Source organism: Rhinolophus sinicus, linkage group LG01, assembly GCF_036562045.2.
Source record: "Rhinolophus sinicus isolate RSC01 linkage group LG01, ASM3656204v1, whole genome shotgun sequence".
Taxonomy (NCBI): Eukaryota; Metazoa; Chordata; class Mammalia; order Chiroptera; family Rhinolophidae; genus Rhinolophus; species Rhinolophus sinicus.
This window is the reverse complement of record NC_133751.1, coordinates 126,069,042-126,085,189: the sequence shown is the minus strand read 5'-3', so window position 1 is coordinate 126,085,189 and position 16,148 is coordinate 126,069,042. Positions and strand designations below refer to the sequence as shown.

General features: G+C 42.6%; 1 protein-coding gene and 1 pseudogene across 8 annotated transcripts in view; one reads left to right on the top strand and one right to left on the bottom strand.

Annotated features, from left to right (window-relative positions):
- The window catches only part of MGAT5 (alpha-1,6-mannosylglycoprotein 6-beta-N-acetylglucosaminyltransferase), a 322,695-nt gene that overhangs the window by 222,712 nt on the left and 83,835 nt on the right, over positions 1-16,148 (bottom strand). The window lies entirely within an intron of this gene.
- On the top strand, positions 8,774-9,268 carry LOC141567269 (transcription factor BTF3 pseudogene; annotated as a pseudogene).

The following is a 16,148-nucleotide window of genomic DNA, read 5'->3' as shown; positions in this document are numbered from 1 at the left end:
GCAAAGAAAAATAAAAAAAAATAAAAAAATAAAAATGATTTCTCTATTTCTGTCCAGTTATAAAGTATCAAAATGCATTTAAATAACTTTTCTAGCAATTCAAATCACTATTTTCTGTGGTATTTCAAAACCTAAGTGGGCATATCTCCTGAGCTCCTTAATGCATATTGTTATAATTTTTTAAAGATAAAACTATGACTCTTACAAATATAAAATGAACAGATATCAAAGATTTTATTTGGCTCATTAATTAAAGAGAACCAGAAGGATATTACAGATTCAAAAGAAGGTTCAACACACACACACACACACATACACACACACACAGGCAATCAAAAATACTGAAATAAATGTAATATATAGAAAACTGGTTTCTTCAGAGGGATCTATAGTACCTCCACTGCACAAAACTAGTTTGCATTTCTACAAACAAGAATCATTTCCACTACTATCATTTTTCTATAACTTGCCAAAATGTAAAACAGTCCAAAGAAAATAAAAGGAACAGATAACCCAGAAGGGTGCACTAGATACTAAGTAATCTTTTTTTGTCTGTTGTTCCAGTCTTTCACAAATTTTCTTGACAATACTTTAAGGTGTCTTATATCAGTCAGAGTCCAATCAGGTGACAGAAATCACATGGTAATTTGAACAAGAAAAGCTTAATATAAACAATTATGAACCACAACCAGGGACTGGTGAAATAACTGATTGATTAGTAAGAATACAAGGAACTTGAAAATATATAGGAAGACCAGCTAGAAGGAACTACCCTTGGGATGGAGGTAGAGCACCCAAGGAACAGGTACCCACCCCAGGGTGGAGCTCCTGATTGTGTTGGAGAAGGTACAGCTACGACTCACTAGATGGCACAGAAGCCACAATGACAGTGCCAGTTTGCTGCAAATGTGTCCTCTAGGGTGCCAAGGAAAGCCATTCACAGGGAGGTTATCTCACTGGAGGCACTCTACTATACAACCATGCAAACGGGTTCCAGGGGAAGCTGCTGGCCATGGGTGCTCTTGACTGCCACACACGCTGGGATAGCCCTCTTAGAGAGTGCACAGAATCGGGAAATAAAACCCTTTCCTCCTGCACTGTCTCTCCCTACCTCCCTCTAGTGACAAAGCTTAACACTGCCAACTGCAAAGGAAGAGGGGCCCAGATCCAATTTCACAGAGCAGGCAAAATGAGCAAATTTGGAGTTGAGAGGCCATAAATCAATAATGGCACACATGGTGCAAATATATTTGGGAAATTCCATATATATATATATATATATATATATATATATATATATATATACACACACACACATATATATATCTCGGGAAAGACACTTGTGTAGTCCTTTCAGGCTGGAGGACTTTAGGCAACCTCCACCAAAAGTGAAAACAAGGATTTTAACTGGGGCTTCTGTTACTCTGTAATTTGCCATTGGCTGACCCTGAGTGTTTACACATCTATAATGCCAAGAATTCTTAAAATTTCCTGTGAATTCTCACCTTTCCCTTCAAAGGAACACCCTTCTTACCTTTCACTTCACTCCAGGTCTTTTACTGCCCTCCTGAACCACCCCTCCCCCCCAACACACACACACACACACACACACACACACACACACACACACACTACACATTCTGTTGTGACAGGCAATACTGCTGGGACAAATCCCACATTAATTCTGTGCCATTCCGATTACTCCCTCTGAATACATCCTTGCAATTTTGTGCTAATATTCTCACTTGGAAATCACCACCCTAAGCCTGGTATTTTCTGGATCCAAATTCTTCCCTGCTTTGAGCCTTTAAACCAGACTGTGTTTTGTCTCTCTGATGGCTGGCAGGTGAGGAAAAGCTCAAGCGACATCTGGGCCGTAGTCTAGGTAAAAGAAACGGGGCTCATTCCCACCTGTCATGCTCCACAGCCATCAGCAAGACAACCCGTTCGCACCAGCTGCTGCCACTCTAAAGCACATGGGCTGAAGAATCACACCAGCTCCCTCTCCTCATGAACCTGAACAGTCTGAGGCCGTAGAAGAGGCTGAAGAAAATGACAGCTCAAGAGGATCCTAGAGGAAACCAAAGGCCTTCTCTCCTTGAGGAAGCCTTCCTTGCCAAGTTCGCCCCCAGTCAACATACAATGCAATTCAATGGTAAGTACATATGTTAGAGTTTAGCTGTTTCAGAAGACAGCCTGTAAAAAAGCCATACTAATAAAGAGGTTGGTGTTATTTTTTTCTTTCTTTTTAGAGGTACTATTTTTGTTTGTGGCAAAATTTGTAGCTCAGAACTTACGTGATCCTAAATGCTAAACCCTGCAGAGGATGAATATAAATACAAGTCCTGCCAAGAATCGTTATAGTCTCTAAAACTCACTATTTTAGGTTTTCATTTTTGGTTCAAGCAGAAGCAGCAATTAGAACAGAGTAGTAAAAAGACCCAGAGCTCAATCCAGTATGGATCTTGGAAACTTTTATTTCATAGACAAGTGGCCACTCCATGGTCAAGTTTCTCACTGTTGTTGCCCACAATTCACAAGGAGAGAGTAGGCACGGTCCTGGGCTACAGACCGCGGAGATGTGTCCTGTAGGTAGAAGACCTGTGGAGGACCGGGTCCGCTTTGTGGTGAAGCAATGGGCCAGAGACGACAAAACATCAAAATTACATTTGTTGATGAGGATATACCCTTATTATTATTTGAAGCTATACTAGCAATCAGGCCAGGAAGATTTTATTATTATTATTATTATTATTAAACTGGTTATAAACATTTGAAACACCGTGGGATTTCACATAAAAATCAGGGTTTCTGGCATCTCCTGAAAAAAAAATGGGACTATCTGGTAACACTGAGCCTCCTTCCTTGGCAAAAATGGAGTAGTGGGGCATGGCCCTCCAATTTTCCATGAAACTTCTGCAGGCTGCTTTACTTATCTGTGTTATCTGCCCAGCATTTTAGTTTAGTCACATACAGAGGGTGCCAAAAAAATGTATACACATTTTAAGAAAGGAAAACTGTATTAGAATTGTAATAATCAATATATACTGATAACAAAAGATGAATACAAGTCACGTTTGACTTCTGCAATTACAAGAGGTGCTCAAAGTGGTTGCCATCAACGTCCAGACACTTCTGATTACTGCGAACTACTGCTTGACCCACGTTGACCAAAGTACCCACTTGTGTACATTTTTCATTTTTTTGGCACCTCCCAGTATTAAAGGACTTTAAACTCCAATGAGAGCAGGTTTTATCTGTTGTTTTTATTCAGAAGTGTACTTCAATAGCGTGCCAAGCACAGTTACCAGCAACTGTGGCTGATAGATACCAGGTGCTGAATATCAAAGAATATGATTGCATGAACTCTACTGGACCCTCTATATACACCTTCTCATTTCATTCCTAGTTATCGTTTTGAAATATTTGCACCCCCTTCACACATGAGGTGCAGAGAATTAGCTAACTGTAGTCGTAAGGCTCACGCAGCTAGTAGTAAGTGATTAGAGAATTTGATGTCAAGTTTGTTCGACTCCAAAGCAAAGGAGTGTGGAAATGCGAGTCAGGGTACAGAAAAAGAGTTTCTAGTTAAAAAAAACCTGAAAAATGCAATAGTCTGGTTGCAAACATTCTCTCGTTTCCCAGATCATTTTTGTTCCACACCTATAAACAGGAAGTACAGACATTATAGCGTCCTTGCTTCTTTCTTCTGCAAAATTCTTAGGAATCCTTCATTAAGAGAAGCAAAACCCACTTCCTAAATCTTCAAGTGGGGTTAATTCTGCTACAGGAATTTGTGATCATGCATTAGCGAGGCAATTCTGAAGCAAAAGCAGTACATTTAAACATAACATGCCTTCAATTTGAAATCACAAAAAGTCATAGCAAGAAGCCATTCCACTTAACAGGAAGCAGGGAAGCAGGTGATTCTCAGCCATGGGCAGAGCAGAGCAAGCACTCCACAACAAACTCTCTCTCTCTCTCTCTCTGGCTATACACCAGCATGTGGGGTAACTCAACAAATGACTATATGCGTATAAGCTACTTACTTGCAAACACAAAATGTGCTATCGATTCCCAGTTTGAACAGGAAATCAGGGCAGCTCCCTGAAGAGGTCAGTAGACTGGTAAAGCTCTAAAAATGTCTTTCCCATATTGGCTGTCCACCTATCAGGTATACTGATGTTAGTGACACCCCATCAATGGGGCAAAGAACTACCCACTCTTTTTCTCTGGTCCCTTTTGCTGTCACAAGATAGATGACGAGATAAGACGTCTCAAAAAACCGGTACTGTCTCACTGCTTGCATCCCCAGTGCCTTCTATAGTGATTGTATATGGTGGGCACGATGGTACCTTCCCATCCCCAGACCTCAAGCAGGTAGTCAGGATTTTTTTCTGATCTATACATTCGCCTGTGAACACTCACAGAAAGGTACTTTAAACCAAATCACACATAAGCATATAGATCTGCATCTAAATTACTTTGTATTAGAATGTCATAGAAATGAGAGGGAATCAGAATGTAATCTAAAACACTAAGGAGCCATGCCCCTGACACAATGCCCCCAAGAGATTTTGGCTGGTGTCCATGAAACAGCCCGAGCCTAGAATGTGTTCCTTGAGCATTCCTGGCCTGGGAATCACCGGGGAATCTGGCTATTTTGTACCTTCTGAGTCCGTGGGCCTCAAGAGCCTGAATTTCTAATCAGCTCCTAGGTGTTGCTGACGCTGCCAGTGTGTGGACCCCACGTGGAATAGCAAGGATCTAGGAGCTCGCCAGGGACCCATAATCCCCATTGCTCCTTGCTGCCTACTGCATGCTCTGAGAAGCTCAGCTAACTCACCAGAGGACAGAAGGTGATGTGGTGCACTTTAGACTGGCAATTCCTAAGGCAACGGCCTTTTTTATTCCATTCAACATCTAACAATCTATCAGCAGTCAACCCTAAGTGGTAAGAACTAGGACGGGGGACCAGGGGGCGGGGGGACGAGGGGGACTCTCAAACACAAATCTCAAGCTCCTTTATTATTACCACCCCGTGTGTAGATGTCATAGCTATGGATACCTGGACTTGTGCCTCCAGGTGCCTAATAAGGGCTTGCTCCTCACTTGAAACAGGTTTCTGGGTGCTCCTGTGGCCTCTAGCCTTTCCTTCCAAAGGACACATTATAATTTCAAATCTTTCCAGGCTTTCTAAATAAGCCAAGCAAGGGCTCCTAATACTTGGGGCCATGTGCTCTTTTAGGAATCTCATAAATGCTATGAACACTCCTACACCCCAAAACACACAGACACCAAAGGTTATTTAACATTTCAGGGGGTTCATAGACTGGGTTTGACTCTATAAAAGAAAGGCTGCTCCCTGTCTTTGGAAAGACTTATTGTAAAGACACACGTTAACACTTACTCAGACCACTTTATTTTTAAAACATGAATCCTTTCCAACAAATATTTTATACAAGATACCGAGTCCCTGCCTCTGGAAACTTACTGCAGATCATGAACTGCCTGCAAACAGTCTCATGCCTTATTACTGAGCGAGATGACAAATGAATAAATCCGAAAATTTCAAGAGAAAGTCACAACCCTGGAAACAATAACCGTGATTGGCACTGCTCCAACCCACATTTTCTTAAAAGCACGCAAGAAATCATGGGACTTGAACCTGATTATCCACAGAAGGACAGCAGGACGGAGGAGTGGAGGCAAGAAGCAGGAGAAGAAAACTAATTAAAAAGCAAATGGGGAAAAATTAGCTTGGAAAGGGCTCACTGAACTGCCGACAGACTAAAGTGCTGAGGTGAAAAACAAATGCAAAAGAGATTTGGCAGAATCCAAAAAGAACATGATCAGAATGAGAAATGAGGCCACAGCCAACTCCCAGTTACAAGCCAGAGAGAGAAACAATCAGAGTGACATTTGTGGAGATGAAGAAAGGAAAAAGTTCCCTGGACAAAAGAGGAGCAAACGGACTGGCCTAAAGCAGAGAGAGGGGCCAAGAGGAAATTGGGCAGATCCCTGTGACAAAAACACAACAGCATCTCCCTCTCCTCCTTCCCCCACCCGCTCCCTTCCCCCGACCCCCTTCCAGCAGAGAATCCAACCCGAGGCAATCTGATGCCCTCTTAAGAAAAAAAGAGGAGACCAACTGGAGACAGGGAACAAAGACCTGCCTAAGCCATCACAAACCAGCTTATAATTACAAACAAAAGCCTACCTGGAGTGTGGAGAGTATGTGCGGGCACTTGCAGGACCACCTCCCCCCACGGCCCCCACCTTATCTATAAGGCTGTCCTGCTCCTTTCCATTAATGCCGGAAACGACATGGCAGATACACTATCTTATGTTCCTTTCATCTGAGATGTTTATTGTAGAGACAGGTTATTTTGCTGGGGGGTGGGCGGGGGAGCAGGGGGAACACATAGGAAAGGGACAATATGAATGACTGCCTGAGCATATCACTTTGAAACCAGAGCTGTGTTTGGAAAGTAAGTTTCCTGAAAAAAGAGGCTGGTGGAGAACGAGGGTATATTTCATGGACAAGCATAAAGATATACAGCAGTGTCCACTTCAGCCTGTAATTTCATGCAGAATATAGTACCATTTGCCACTCAAAGGCTTCTCTGTAGGCCTTCCTTCCCCCATCAGGGGTACCTGTTGCTGTTATAGAAATAACTGACCTAGCAACAGCCAGTGATGGTGGTAGCATTACTAAATAAATAATGATAATTAAGTAGCACCCAATATTAGTGCTTACACTGTGCCAGGCTCCATTTAAAGCCCTTTCCTTTTACAAACTCATTTATTCCTCTTGATGACCCTAGGAAGGGAGGTATCATCGCCACTTTATAGGTGAGGTTGGAGAAAAGTAGCTCACTTGCCCACAATCACACCTCTTAACAATAGGCAGGGGCAGGATTAGAACCCAAGTACACTCAACAACTTGACCAGAGGTTCCCCAAGTCAAACTTTCCCACTTTCCTGTGCTGTTAGGAATGCAGTAATTTTTTCATAATACCCTTAGGCCAAAATAAATAACTATTAGGTTGGTGCAAACGTAACTTTGGTTTTTGCAATGGTTTTTAACCTTTTAAACCGCAATTACTTTGGCACCAACCTAATAATCTAAGCTCCATTTACTAAGTACAATTGACCCTGGAACAACATGGGTTTGAATTGTGTGGGTCTATTTATATGTGGATTTTTTTTAAGTAAATACAGTAAATGCATTTTCTCTTCCTTACGATCTTAATAACACTCTTTTCTCTAGCTTACGTTATTGTGAGAATACAGTATATAATACAAATCACATACAAACCATTTGTTAATCAATTGTTTATATTATCAGTAAGGCTTCCAATCAATAGTAGCTATTCGTAGTTAAGTTTTGGGAGTCAAAAGTTAGATGCGAATTTTTGACTATGCACAGGGATTGGTGCCTCTAACCCCTGCATTGTTCAAGGGTCAACTGTAGTTAGGTCCCAACAACTGAAGAGCAGTAGTTAAGTGGTGTCTGGCAGATGTAGCTGTGTTCTTTTCAAAATTTTATAATATCCCATGGCACCCTGACGACTTTCCTGGTGCACCCCAGGGCGCCTCAACACACAGGTTGGAATCCACAGAACCACACTTTCCTGTCTTCCTCCTGATGAGGAAAAGGCATCAGGGTGCAATAATCACACTGTGTTCCTTTAAGTGCATGAGTCATTAGAATGTTAAGATAAAAAAATAAAACAAAATCTGCTAGCAACTCCCTTTTGGCCATTAGTAATCTCTGAGACCTTGAACCCTCACAGAAGGCTTTTCCATCCAGCCCAAGCACACTTTTCCCAAGCTTCTCACTTGCCATTCCCACCCCGACAGTAAACCAGGCATTCGAGAACAAACTATGTATGTCCTCTTGCCCCTCAGGCACTTCTTGACCTGCTCCACACTCTCTCTTCTCCTGCTGCTCTCCAGCCATTTCCTGGGTGACATAGCTTCTCTTCTGGGAAGCAACCCCTCCCAAACATTTGATGCGTCCTTCCTCTGGGTTATAGCCCACTTTGCACACAAACTTCTCTGGGCTTATTCCAATTCTCTCATTCTTGGCCGCCTTGGTTTCCATCTCCCCCACTCCTTTGGTTAGAAACTTCTACAGGGCGAGGCTGGTATCTTATTTATCTTGGTCGTTTCCTCAGAGACTGTGCACAGTAAATGGTACAATCTTACTTGAGTTTTAATTACCATTTTCCGTGAAAATAAGACCCAGCTGGACCATCAGCTCTAATGTGTCTTTTGGAGCAAAAATTAATAGAAGACCCAGTGATTATTATATTATATTATATTATATTATATTATATTATATTATATTATATTATATTATATATTATACCCGGTCTCACATTATCTTAAAATAAGACCGTGTCTTATATTAATTTTTGCTCCAAAAGACACATTAGAGCTGATGGTTTGGCTAGGTCTTATTTTCAGGGAAACACGGTAATAAAGATTGCAAGAAGAGAATAAAAGATTGCTGAAGGGACCATAAGGATTATGGGATGAATGAATAAAACAATGAATGTGGTACACTGACTGCATCGATGGCTCCAATTAATTGTCCCCCTATATCCATGCCCCTTGCAATGAGACTGCAGCAATTCCCACCAAGAAGCGTCTCTGTCCTCTAGCTGCCATCTTGTGTCCCCACGTGTATGTACTTGTTCTCTGCCCACGAGCCCCGGGGCGCCAACCCTAGTCCCCTGCGTGGCCCCATTTCCTCTCCAACGAGATGGAAGAAACTACCATGAACCAGCAGAAACACCAAATTGCAGGCCCCACTGCACTTTGGTGGGAAACGGTCTGCTCACAGAAAGAAGGTGGCTCACAGAACAGCTACGGTAGATGATAAAAAACCCGTTCTCCTTAAAGAAGTTCGGGGCAAACAGCACCTCTGGTGCTGAAGTGCTGACTGTTCACAAACAAGAAACCGTGATCGGCTGTAATGAACCCTAAAGTACGGGACACTCTGGCCGCGGACACCGGCCCCATCACGGGCCACTGAGAGGAAGAGCTGACAGAAATGCTCCGCAGCGTCTTAAACCAGCTCGGTGCACACAGTGCGACCAGCTCCAGGAGTCTGGCTGAAGCTCAGCACAAACCACCTGTGGATGGAAAAGCAGCTCTTGTACCAGAGAGGATGGTGACGTTGATCAAGTTCCAGATCTTGTGGAGAATTGTGATGAGGCCTCCAAGAGTGAAGCAAACTGAGCACAGTCAGCTTCTGAAGAAGGTAAAACTGAAGACATCACTGGGAGCTGATTTTATGCTGTTTTATGTTATGACTGCTTTTTACATTTTTGTTCATGGATCAGATAAAATCTCAATTTCCAATATTTTTAAACCTAAACACCTTGAACACTGCAGCTCTTTACAGTTTTTGCTTAGACACAAATCATTCTTTGCTGCTAATTAAGGTGCAGAAGCCTGCAAATAAAGTTTGAAACAAAGATTAATAAAAAAAAGAAGAGTCTATCCTTACCTTTTGAATTCAGACTAGTTCACACCTTGCTTTTGCTGATAAAATGCAGCAGAAGTCACAATATGCTAGTTCTGAACCTGAATCTCAAAAGGCATTCATTGCATGCTTCTGTTTACCCACCAAGAACCACATAAATAACCTAGGCTAGCCTGCTCCAAGAGGGCAGACCATGTGAAGGGAGCCCAGCTGTCACCATCTGAGAGCGGACTCAGCTTGCCACCACCATCCCCCACACCCAAACATGTGAGAAAGCCCAGCAAAGACCGGCAGACAGACCCCCAGGTTGCATAAGTGAACCCACTCAAGAGAAAGAACCACCCAAATGACCTGCAGTTCCGTGAACATCAATAAAAACTCACTGTTTCCAGCCACTAAGTGTTGGGGTAGATTGTCATGTGGACATAGCTAACTCACGACGGATGAACAGTCTAACTTACTGAAGTTTTGTGCTGCACCATATTGAGAACAAGTTCTTCAGCACAGCGTGGCAACATGTCAGAAGGTATATCATGATCTGTTGTAAGGGATTCAAAATATTTCTGAATTTTACAATGGATTTATTTGCAGTTAGTATGGATTCACCACCACCCTCATCTAGAACATTACCACTGTGCATTCTGACAAGTTTTCTTGAGGAGGGAAGAAAGTGGAAGAGTAGGACCAAGAAGCTATTTCCTCTTATACATCCTGGAAGCCAATAATAATAGTAACAGGAAGCATTTATTTATGCCTATCTACTCTCTGTGGACATCACCTGCCTATGAACCAGCTCTCAATCTAAACAGCAATTTCTGTTGATGATACCAAATCTTTTTGGAAAAGGGCAAGGCATAAAACACATTTCAAAGTTAGAATCCTTTTTTTCCCCCTTCAACTCTTCATGTTTCCCCCCTTCAGTCAACAAAATACCTAGTTTTATGCTCAGCTCTGAGGATACAAAAAAACATGGCTTCTGTCCTCAGGGAACTCACTCTGGTAGCGTTAAAAGGCCCGCTCCTTTAGCAAGAGGCTAGGTAAGAGCTCAGCTTTGTGAGCTCTTACCTACAGCAGGTAGTGAGCCCCAGGGCTTGCTTTCTAAAACAAAAAAGTCCTAGTAACCAAAGCAACTTTGTCACAGCGGTATTGTGAAAAGGACCTAAATGCAACACAACTATATTTCTTAATAAAGTACTTTAATGAATGTCCTTGCAGAGGTAACTGCTGCTTTCATAGCCGATGCAGTGTCTTTCCATGATGTATTTCCTCTTGAGGATGGTTTTCATTTTAGTTTTCAGCTACCCACACCTACTTTCCCTTACGCTCTCCCAGGTAACTAGTCTAGCAAATTATCAAGCCCTGCAAGACTCAGTTTCATATACACAAAATGAAGGATCAAATGAGATTAAATGAGGTAAGTCCAGAGACTTAGCACAGACCCACGCACTTATCAGTGTTCAAAAAAGACTTATTTCCTTCCTCTCAGCTACAAAACCACACTTGTTACACTACACAATGCATGTGTGCGCAAACATGCAAACACACACACACAAACACACACACACACACACACACACTCCTTCAGGCCACACTCATTCCCTGCTGCCCAATACAATATCACATTTGTAATAACAGCAATAGCATAAAGTCCTGAAACTCATAGCCCCAAAACTCAGACATACATTCAACTTTTATCCAACACCATGCTGGGTATAATTGACAAGGAGCCCCTGAGGATCCTACCAACCTCTGGGGACTTTTCTCTTCCAAGAAGGGACACCAATAACGGCCTTACACAATCCACAGGGTAGCTAATGAGAAAACAAGTCATTGTAGTCCTAGGAAATAGCATCGCGTTATCCTACTGAAGTTAGCCCTTTGCCAAGACCACAGCGGCTTCATTTTCTGGCAAAAGCATCCCTATGTTAAGCAAGACCCCTGTCACATACACACTAGGACTCAATCTATTCAGCTGGCCCTCACCTATTGAGCACAGGAATCGCGCCTCAGGCTCTAGAGACCTCACTCCCCCATTCTCATCTCTCTCACTCACTGAGCACCTGAAACGGGCCCTACCGAAGAGCAGCGATGGTAAACGTGGCAGCAGAAACAACGATGGCAAATCCGTGTTCATTAATCACCTTTCTATGCTGGCTGTGAACTCTCAGGAAAATAACCAGGAAATGAATCATCTATCTGCATCCGCGTACCTAAGAACTGGGTCTCTCTAGCGTGCTTAGCATCAGCACTACTTCTTAGTCAAACTTAAATTTTTCTTCAGGACCCTCAGAGTAAACTCCTTAGGTCATGAAATGGCATGGACCAAGAGAAACACCTAGACTCTGTGCCAAGAAGTAACACTATGGTTGTGCTTTTCGGCTGTCAAGTGATTCTGAGCTACTGCATTTTTTCCTCTTTGGGATCCCTCTCTCCTAGCAGTGTACTGGATTGCCGCAGGGGAATATCCCACTCAAAATCTGAAAATCAGTTTGGTCTCACAGGACCTCCAGGAGAACAAGCTTTAGACTTATCCATTTTTCACCTGCCTACTCCCCTGTATAGAACTAGAACGGTCCAGGTTTGCTGCTAATAAATTCAGCCAGAGCAAGTTAAGCTGGCTGGATTTGGACCTTGTTCCTTATTCTGATCTCACTGCAACAAACCAAACATATGGTGAGAGCAGAATGTTATTTAGTGTAAGTCACCAACTCCACAAGCTTTTCTCTTGCAGAACAGCTGAAAGATGAGGGAGTCTGTTAGAACACATCAACCTCTTTGAAAACTTAAAATAGTAGTAATGCCTTTCTAAGGTCACCATCTAAACACAGTGAAGATTACAAAGTCTGGGATAAGCACAGCAAAAGCACACAACCAAGTCCTTCAGAATCCAATATACAGGGTGAGAGTAAAACCACCGCATAATACCATTATACCCCCACCAGAATGGCTATGGTGAAAAGGATGGGAAATACTAAGAGGACTGAAGATGTGAGGGAGAGAAGCTCTCAAACACTGCTAAAACTATACACTGGTTCAACCACTTAGGAACACTGTCTCTCATAAAGATGAACACAGGTAGCCCCTAGGACCCAGAAATCCACTTCCAAGTATAAACTCAACTGTAATGTGGACCCACATTCAACAAGAGCCCCATGCTAGAATGTTTCCAGAAGCACTACTCGTAATAGCCCCAAACTGGAAAACCAAATACCCATCTATGGTAGAACAGATCAATAAACTGTGGCATAGTCACGCAGTGGAATACTCTACAGCTGTGAGAATGAGTGGTCTACAATTTACACACAATATGGGTGACTTTCACAAGCACAATATTGGCCAAAAGAAGCACAACACCAACTAGTACATGCCGCATGGGTTCCCTCCTATGGAGTACACAGCAACAGCCCAAACCAACCTGTGCTGCTAAAGATCAGGATAGCAGCTGTGGGTAGGACAGGTAGTGACCAGAAGGGAAGATGAAGGGGTTTCTAAAGTGTTGGCAATGTCCCCTCTGTTTATCTGGGAGGTTCGGTGAGTGTGTGCACTCTGGGAAAATTCGTCAAGCTATACATTTGTCATGTGTACTTTTCTGCATGTATATTATAGGTCAATAAAAATTTTAAAAATGAAGTCAAGGGTATTGGTTTCCCTGTTAAGTCACTGCTTGCCTCAAAGGGTATGAAAATGTTGTTCGGCTATAAGGTGGATCTAAGGTGCTTGATGAGGACAACTCTGGAAAAGGTAATCCGTTGCCTTAGGCACCAGCTGGCTGTGTACCTGGGGGTCATTTTCACCCCTGTGCCTAACTTCACTAAAAAGATAAGGCACACTGTTGGCTCAGGCTTCCTCACAACTGTGTTTCTTAAAGATTCTAAGATCACCCTCCTCATTCATCCCCCCATTCTTGTCCTTCATGATGTGGGTCAGAATCACAGGTGGAAAGTTGGCCAGGATTAGGTCTAGAGCCCACTGGGACCTGAGAAAGCACCGGACACCGATCCTCTTTATCTTAGAACGGGAGATTTAAAAGGAGAGACACCCAAGTCTCACTACCTGGGTTTGTTTAATGTCTCCAAAGCCAGCCCAATAAACACAATGGCACTTTACCACCTGGGCCATCTACTTACTCACATGCAATTTTCCGCCCAATAGCACAATTTGCTGCCAGCCTGTCACTTGGCGGCCTCTCTTTCCTCTAGGAAAATGAGGTTAAGGTGGTATGCAAAGAGATAGATTTACCCAAGTTAGCAGCAACTCTGGAAATAAAATGCAAATAATTCAAAAGCCCTGTCCAGACAGGGCTTTTCCCAAGAGCAAAACAGTATCTCAAAGTCAAGGAGAAGATGAGTCAAACATTTCTCACATGCATCGGCTTCAGCAAATCAGCATTCCTCGCCAAGTGGAGCTCAGCATTCAAGCTGGTTCATTTACCACTGTCACTCAAGAGACAAGCAAGTCTCAAGGTCTCATTGACATCTTCCCGCCCCCGGAAAATAAAAGTTTGATACATCACAAATGAATAATAAAAGGAGTATTTCTGGGGAAGGAAGGAGAGCAGAGGGGAAAAGACTGCAAGCATGGAGGAAACCCAAGGCTTCCCATGATTTTCCATGTCAAACTCGATCCCTGATTTTTGAAGAGGTTGGAGAGGCCTCAAATTTCCAGAGAACTCTGATTTTACATTCTCTCAGAGCTGGGCAAGAAGAGGCGCAGGAATCCAGTTAACCCCGTTAAGGTGTTTTTATGTTGTAAAAAGAAGCCAATCCCACATGTAATCCTTCTGACGCCAAGAAGGACAAGAGAGAAATAGGAAGACAAGTGACCAGGACGGCACAGAGTATAGCAAGACAAGTCTTGGCGTCTCCATGCACATGGTCTCCTTCATGCTGATGGCACAGAGACAGGTTGCCTGGTGGACACCCGGAAAAGCTGACATTGCGCACAACCATGAGCCCTTTCCCTACGGATTATCTGTTATTTAATTATTTTCCTGTCCCCAAAAGCTGATAGCAAGCTAGTTTTATAAAAACAAAGAACACGGTATAAAAATAATTTAAAAAGAAAAAAGCCCAGTCAAGAAAGGCCAAGTAGATAAGAGTTATGTTTATTAAATTCTTGTTTCCCTTGGATATTAAGTTTCATGGCTCTGAGGAAGGCTCTGTTTCCCTAGACATTTCATATAAAATTAATGTTAAGTTCTCCCTTAGCTTTTATCACAAATGAGACAGAGCTTTAGTATATATGTGTGTATGTGCATATGTGTGTATGTCTAGTTTATTTATATTACAAATACTAGAGTAATTAAACACACCCTTTTGCTTGCTGAGAATAAAGGCACGTCCTCTCCCTGGTTGACTGGTATTCTACTGGAAAGGTTCCTAAGTAGCTAAGCAGCCACCCTCTTGGCTGCTCAAGTTAACAGAAGTCTGGCTGATGATTTGATCATCAAAGACTCTATCTCCCTTAGGCACAGAGCCCTGGGGGAAGGCGGCATTACCTAATACAATTGTTTTCTGAGTGTGTCCATTTGCCCTGTGGAACACAATATACGCACATTTTTTTTCCTAATAGTTAAATATTTTCACATGCATAGGCACACCAAATGCTATTAATTAGGATAAGATCAAATTGAAATAAATGAGTTGACTTAGAATACATTTGAAGAGAAGTATGTTACGTAACTAACACAGGTGGGAATATGGATATGGTAAAAACTACGTCTGAAGTTTGGAAAACACTGGTCCACTTTAAAAAAACATGTTCAGCAAAGATTCAGAAAGCTCTGGTTCTAAGAGCTGACCTGCTATGTCCTTGGGGATCCTTACCTTCCCCTGTCAGGCCTCACTAGAATGACAGCAACAAGCTGATATGGTTAGGACAGTGTGACAAATGGCAAGTCTTTTGGAAATACAAGGTCTTTCCACCTTCAAATAAGGTGTGGCCACTGTCCACCAGCGACTCATGAAGCTTTGAGTTTTGACACGCAAACCAGCGAGATTCCAGAGTAAACGCAAATCTCTCTTCTTAAAGCCTCCCTGAACAGGGACAGGAAAGTCATTTTGCTGTGCCTGTAAGCTCCAACCTCCTGATGTCTGCTTGGGGGGCAGGCAGGAGACAGCAGTTGACAGAGTACAAACAATATATATCATGCAGCCTAGTGTTTGATCTCAAAGACAACTGTGCACAAGATTCCCAGGAAGGCAGGGCTTTCCAAGGTCATGATTCATTGCTACACTCTTACAATCATGTTTGAGCCCCACAGACGCAAATGATCAGTATCTCTGGTAAGCAACTGTCTTTTTTTAAACTATTAGTATCATCATGGGGTTTGTCATATGCCTTGAGAAAGAAAGCTTGACCTGGAGGCTAAAACATGAAAGTCTGATTGGCTCACATTGTGGGAAGAGGGTAGTCATGCCATGGTAACCTCAGATGGGCGAGTTAGGTTTCCCAGAAAGACCTATTTCCTCACCTTATATGCTGTCCTTAAATAATTACCCCATTTGAGAGGCACAATAATGGCCTTAAAAAATGTCCCTGTCCTAATGCCCAGAACCTCTGAATATGTTGCCTAACATGGCAAAAGGGAATTCAAGTTGCACATGGAATTAAGTGGCTAAGTCAGATGATTTTAAGATTATACTCGATT